General features: G+C 41.9%; 1 pseudogene; it reads right to left on the bottom strand.

Annotated features, from left to right (window-relative positions):
• Nucleotides 1-5,964: 5,964 nt before the first annotated feature.
• LOC128646950 (jerky protein homolog) lies at nt 5,965-6,865 on the bottom strand (annotated as a pseudogene).
• Between the last annotated feature and the right edge of the window lie 283 nt (nt 6,866-7,148).

Here is a 7,148-nt window from a genome sequence, read left to right as displayed (position 1 = left end):
TCTTTTGCTCTCCTCTTTGGCTCTCTTTCCTCTTTGGTTCTCTCTCTCCCCCCTCTTTGGCTCTCCCCCCCCCTTTATCTCCCCCCCCCTCTTTGGCTCTCCCCCCCCCCCTCTTTGGCTCTCTCCCCCCCTCTTTGACTCTCTCCCCCCCGCTCTTTGGCTCTCCCCCCCCCCTCTTTGGCTCTCTCTCCCCCCTCTTTGGCTCTCTCTCCTTTTTGGCTCTTTTTCCTCTTTGGCTCTCTCTCTCTCTCCCCCCTCTTTGGCTCTCCCCCCCCTTCTCTTTGGCCCTCCCCCCCTTCTCTTTGGCTCTCCCCCCCCTTCTCTTTGGCTCTCCCCCCCCTTCTCTTTGGCTCTCCCCCCCTTCTCTTTGGCTCCCCCCCTTCTCTTTGGCTCCCCCCCCTTCTCTTTGGCTCTCCCCCCCTTCTCTTTGGCTCTCCCCCCCTTCTCTTTGGCTCTCCCCCCCCTTCTCTTTGGCTCTCCCCCCCTTCTCTTTGGCTCTCCCCCCCCCCCTTCTCTTTGGCTCTCCCCCCCCTTCTCTTTGGCTCTCCCCCCCCCCCTTCTCTTTGGCTCTCCCCCCCTTCTCTTTGGCTCTCCCCCCCCCTTCTCTTTGGCTCTCCCCCCCCCCTTCTCTTTGGCTCTCCCCCCCCCTTCTCTTTGGCTCTCCCCCCCCCTTCTCTTTGGCTCTCTCCCCCCCTTTGGCTCTCTCCCCCCCTCTTTGGCCCTTCTCCCCCCCCCTCTCCTGCTCCCTCTCTGGCTCTGTCTTCACATCGCGGGACCCCGCCCGGCCATGCCCCATCACGGCGACACCCGCCCAGCCACGCCCCTTGCGACGCCCGGCCATGCCCCTCGCGACGCTCCCGTCGGCCACAAACAGCTGTGAGGTCTGGGGAGCGCGTGGCCGCTTCTCACGCAGCAGACCTCACAGCTGTTGAGTAGCTTACCTCGCGCTCCCCAGACCTCACAGCTGTTTGTGTACCTCGCGCTCCCTATCTCAAGGCCAAGTGTGTTTGTCTCTACTGCGCATGACAGCTTCGGACAAACACACTTGGCCTTTTATAATATAGGATGAATAAATATCATGTATTGTGTATTAGTTACTTATACACACAGCACTATGGGACAAGGAGGCACTGTATAAATAATGATAATAATAATAATGTTTCCCAGTTATAAAATTTAAAGTTTTTTCAAATTGTTCATAGTCATGACTACTTTAGTAAAGTTAAAATTAAATGTTCATGGTTCAGATAGAGCAAGCAATTTTAAACAGCTTTCCAAAATATAGTATCCCACAAAAGTGAGTACACCCCTCACATTTTTGTAAATATTTTATTATATCTTTTCATGTGACAACACTGAAGAAATGACACTTTGCTACAATGTAAAGTAGTAAATGCACAGCCTGTATAACAGTGTAAATGTGCTGCCCCCTCAAATTTAACTCAATACACAGCCATTAATGTCTAAACCGTTGGCAACAAAAGTGAGTAGACCCCTAAGTGGAAATGTCCAAATTGGGCCCAAAGTGTCAATATTTTGTGTGGGCACCATTATTTTCCAGCACTGCCTTAACCATTTTGGGCAGGGAGTTCACCATAGCTTCACAGGTTGCCACTGGATTCCTCTTCCACTCCCCCATGACGACATCACTTTTGCTCCCCCACCTTCCATTTGAGGATGCCCCACAGATGATCAATAGGGTTTAGGTCTGGAGACATGCTTGGCTAGTCCATCACCTTTACCCTCAGCTTCTTTAGCAAGGTAGTGGTCATCTTGGAGGTGTGTTTGAGGTCGTTATGTTGGAATACTGCCCTGCGGCCCGGTGTCCAAAGGGAGGGGATCATGCTCTGCTTCGGTATGTCATAGTACATGTTGGCATTCATGGTTCCCTCAATGAACTGTAGCTCCCCAGTGAAAGCAGCACTCATGCAGGCCCAGACCATGACACTTCCACCACCATGCTTGACTGTAGGCAAGACACATTTGTCTTTGTACTCCTCACATGGTTGCCACCACACATGCTTGACACCACGTGAACCAAATAGGTTTATCTTGGTCTCATCGGACCACAGGACATGGTTCCAGTAATCAATGCCTGTAGTCTGCTTGTCTTCAGCAAACTGTTTTCTGGCTTTCTTGTGCATCATCTTTAGAAGAGGCTTCCTTCTGGGACGACAGCCATGCAGACCAATTTGGTGCAGTGTGCGGCGTATGATCTAAGCACTGACAGGCTCACCCCCACTCCTTCAAACTCTGCAGCAATGCTGGCAGCACTCATATGTCTATTTCCCAAAGACAACCTCTGGATATGACGCTGAGCATGTGCACTTAAGTTATTTGGTTGACCATGGCGAGGCCTGTTCTGAGTGGAACCTGCCCTGTGAAACTGCTGTATGGTCTTGCCCACCGTGCTGCAGCTCAGTTTCAAGGTCTTGGCAATCTTCTTATAGTCTAGGCCCTGGTTTCTCAACAGCTGGGCCGCGGCCCAGTACCGGGCCATGATGGCCCTGCTGGTGGGCCCCGAACTGACATTCCCCTCACTGCATGCTCTGACTGGCCTACTGCTCCACACATAAGGAATACCAGGCAGACCTGTCAGTGTGCCATTGCACATGCCTGTGTGCACTGTGCACATGTAGCAGCATTTCAGTGGTAGGACAAAGAGAAGATGGGGCTGGCCCTAGACACTGCAGGTAAGTAACTCATACCATTCAACTGACACCAATGAAAAAATATATTTTCTTACCCCACTGACAAATATATATTATTATTATTTTGATTATTATTTTTATTATATATATATATATATATATATATATATATATATATATATATATATATATATATACATTAACAAAAAATGAAACTACCGGGCCTTGGATACATCTGGTTAAATGGATACCAGGCTTTGAGGTCACTTGGGTTGAGAACTTCTGGTCTAGGCCATCTTTATGTAGAGCAACAATTCATTTTTTTCAGATCCTTAGAGAGTTCTTTGCCATGTGGTGCCATGTTGAACTTCTAGTGACCAGTATGAGACAGTGTGAGAGCGATAACACCAAATTTAGCACACCTGCTCCCCATTCACACTTGAAACCTTGTAACACTAACGAGTCACATGACACAGGGGAGGGAAAATGGCTAATTGGGCCCAATTTGGACATTTCCACTTAGGGGTGTATTAACTTTTGTTGCCAATGGTTTAGACATTAATGGTTGTGTGTTGAGTTATTTTGAGGGGACAGCAAATGTACACTGTTATACAGGCTGTACACTCATTACTTTACATTGTAGCAAAGTGTCATTTCTTCAGTTATGTCACATGAAAAGATATAATAAAATATTTACAAAAATGTGAGGGGTGTATTCACTTTTGTGGGATTCTGTACTTCTGTTATCAAATTTGCTTTTTTTCTGTTGGTATCCTTTGTTGAAAATCATACATAGGTATGCTAAGGAGCAACAATGCACTGTTGGGAATTAGATGCTAGGTATGTGCATTTGGATCCTTTGTTAGGATCCAAATGCTAAAGTACACGCTATTTGGATCTTTTCGGAACTGGGTTGATTTTTGTGCAAGATCAGCAAGTTAAGATCTGTGCAAATCTAGATCTTAACGTAGTGATCTTGCACAAGAATCAATCTGGCTCTGAAAAGAGCCAAATAGTGCATACTTCCGCATACTGATCCTATCGAAGGATCTGAATGCACATACCTACTAGATGCTGATTGGTGGCTACACATATTGGCTCATCTGATATATTCACCTAGATCACAGTAGTGCGTTATTGATCCTTCAACAAAGTATACTGAAAGACTGAAGCAAATTTGATAACAGAAGTCAAATGTAAAGTTGTTTGAAACTGTATGTTCTGTGCTGTATTATAAAAGAAAAAATATGTGTTTTATGTTCCTTTGAAGGTATATTAAACAGTGCTCCTTTGGTAAAAAAAAAATGTGAAATCAAATAACTTACTTGTTTTTATTGCAAAATTAGCACTTCTCAATGTAGCCCCTGCCCCAAGTGTGACAAAAGCAGAGAATTTTCAAAACCTAAGTTTTCTTCTGTCAGTTTTGGGCATGAACAAATCTGACTCCCTGTTATCGAGCCTATTCACTAGCCTAGACGTTTTATGACATCAGGCTAAGATAAACCCTCCTGCAAAAGCCTCCTCCTTCTTGTAGGGCTGTGACAGGAAGCACAAATGTAGTGTAAAAAAAAAAGAAATAAAAAAGTAAAATCCATTTAATAGATGAATGATACATATTACAATTATTTATATTACGTATAAGCAGCTGCTTAGTGCATTTTCTATTACAACAATGAAAGAGACTGTTGAACATCCCTTTATGTCAGTGTTCTCCCCCAGAAACAATAATGGTCTAGATTCAATAAACTCAATTTTTGAAACTAATATCACATTTTGCACAGTTTAAAGAGATTTGTATTTTCCCCTCATCACAGCCTCGAGTTGCAAGTTCAGCCCCATTATAAACAATAAGATGAATCTATATATAGGGTAAGACTTATCAAGTGCTCTGAGAATTCTCTTTTCTACTCTCCTATATGCGCGTCTCCGCTCGCCCTTCGAGAGGCACACCGGTACGCTTACATTTATCATAAGAAAGGTAGTATTTTTGATGCTTTAACAAAGGTGAGCTGAGTCGGAGTAATGATGGATTTTTCAAGTCGAAGTATTAAATTAGCCTAATTTATCATGAAAAATAAGCTATCAATGTTATAAAACAAAATTCCTTATACAAATATAAGTCAATTAGATTTATTGCATTCATTTACAGTACAACTCTGAAAATCTGGACTACTTGGGGATTTGTCTGGTCCATATTTTTGGATTTTCCAGATTCTTGGACATCGCTGATAAAATACCTGTAAATAATAAAGAAGACGTGTTAATGTTTTTTTTTTTTAATAAATAAATAATGTACAGATTGCCTTGTTTATTAAAATAGAGTACAGTATTTTTACCTGCATATGTACATTCCTTTCTGTTACAGGTATTTCTTCGGCACATGCTTAACTGTTTGTTCACCGAACGCTAACATCTGCTGCACCCAGTGATCCGCTTGTGAACAGAGCTTCTGCAGTGCAGGATGGTTATCAGCAGATGTTTCCTCTGTTTTAAAAGATAACAAGAGATTTTTTTTTAGTAAATACTGCACTGTGTAAGGCGTTTCATTTTTACAGTATTAAATTACAGTACAGTACTGTACCTGCATATAGAATTTTTACTTTTCCTGCTGTGCAAAGTGATCTGTTTGTGGATTGAGTGTTGTGAGTGTTTGCTGCACTAGTTGATTGGTAGTTTTGATGGCAGATGCTTCTGTTCTTTTCTGTAAATATTTTCGTATGTCACATTGTCTGCGACTTTGTAATTTCTTTGTGATAAAATTATTTTGCACCATGTGCACTTGCATGACGTCTTGGAGTGTAAAGCGATGGTTTTGTTCCACAAATTTCCCAATGGTTTCCATGCATTTTTCAGTAGTAGCCCAAGATACCTTTTCAATTTCAAGTCTGTCATCTTCTTCGTCATATTTTTCAGAAGTGTGCTTCTCTGTCTTATCTGGATTTGTGATGCTGTCAATGGTTTCTTCATCAGTAAAAATGACTGCAATCTCAACATCATCTTCAATGCATATCCACTCTTCTAGGTCGTCTTCATTAAGTTTGCATAGAGGGTTGTCACCCCAAGCTAATTTGACAGATTGCATGAGTTCTTTCACTTCAGATGCTCTACAAGGAACCCTTCAAGATCTTCATTTTCCTCACACTCTAGTTCTCCATGCATCCCATTTGGCCATAACTTTTGCTATGCTCTTAAAAGAGTTACAGGCTTGACTGCATTCCATGCAGTTACAAGAGAAAACACTGCATCTTTTATTGTAAAGCTACGTTGAAATTCTATAGAATCAACATCCTTGTTTAACAGTTTCATCATAAAGTCATTTTTTATAATGGCATTTGAAATTTCTAATGACTCCTTGGTCCATGGGCTGAATTAGTGATGTAACATTTGGTGGCAAGTAAGATGCAAAACTATTTCCACAATCAGACACTAATTTTGATTCATGGGGTGAGCCTTACAGTTGTCAAGAAGCAGCAAGCACTTTGTGTTAGCAGGTTTTCCCAAATTTGTTAGGTTCTGGCGAACTGATGGAATAAAATCCGTAACAAACCAATCTTGAAAAATGTCTTTGTCCATCCAAGCATTTTTTTGAGCTTTATAAGTCACAGGGAGGTGCAAAACTCCTTTAAATGCCTGTGGTCGCTTAAATTTGCCAATCACCAGAAGCTTGATTTTATGCTGTCCAGAAACATTAGCACAGGTGAGGACAGTTAGTCTTTCCTTATTCATCTTAAACCCTTTAGCATTTTGTTCTTGGTTTCCAGACAGAGTTTTAGTGGGCAGACATTTCCAGAAAACTCCTGTTTCATCTGCATTGTAAATTTGATCAGGTGTGAGATCATAGTCTATGACAATTTTTTCAAATGTTGCACTATAGTCTGCTGCATCATGTGTACAACATTTGGATACCATGACACATTTTGAAATTCCTAAGCCATCCACTGCTAAAGTTACATTCAGAATCAATGTTCATTTGCTCCTTAAAAGATTTTGCTTTGGTGCTAAGCATTGGCCCAGAAATTGCTATACCTTCTGATCGTTTAATTCAAAAAACATTCATGCAAAACCTTATCAAGGTTTTCTAACTTTGACTTATGTAATTTTTTTATTTCTGCAATTTTGTTGTAAGGCTCAGATGAGGCTGTAAACTGTAGAATTAATTTTTTTGCATTTTTTATATAATAAATGGTAGACTTTCCAATGTCATACGTTTCCATTAGAACAGAAATACTAACTCCTGATTCGAGTTTCAAGTTTATCACTCAATTTCAGAGTGTTTCTCCTACGCTTCTGTTTAGACACCTTATCTACTTTAGGAGACATTGGTACAGTACACTACTGTACAATACAGTACTACAGTACAGTATACAGTTATAATGATACTGTGCAGTTTAAAGATGGTAAATACCTGCACAGGTACTGGTCATGTAGTGTGCAGTTGTGGAGCTCATATTTCTCTGCCTTCACGTGACATCGCTTGTTGCTGCTCTGAATGCTAAT

Source organism: Bombina bombina, chromosome 2, assembly GCF_027579735.1.
Source record: "Bombina bombina isolate aBomBom1 chromosome 2, aBomBom1.pri, whole genome shotgun sequence".
NCBI classification, from domain to species: Eukaryota; Metazoa; Chordata; class Amphibia; order Anura; family Bombinatoridae; genus Bombina; species Bombina bombina.
This window is presented reverse-complemented; position numbering and strand designations above follow the sequence as displayed.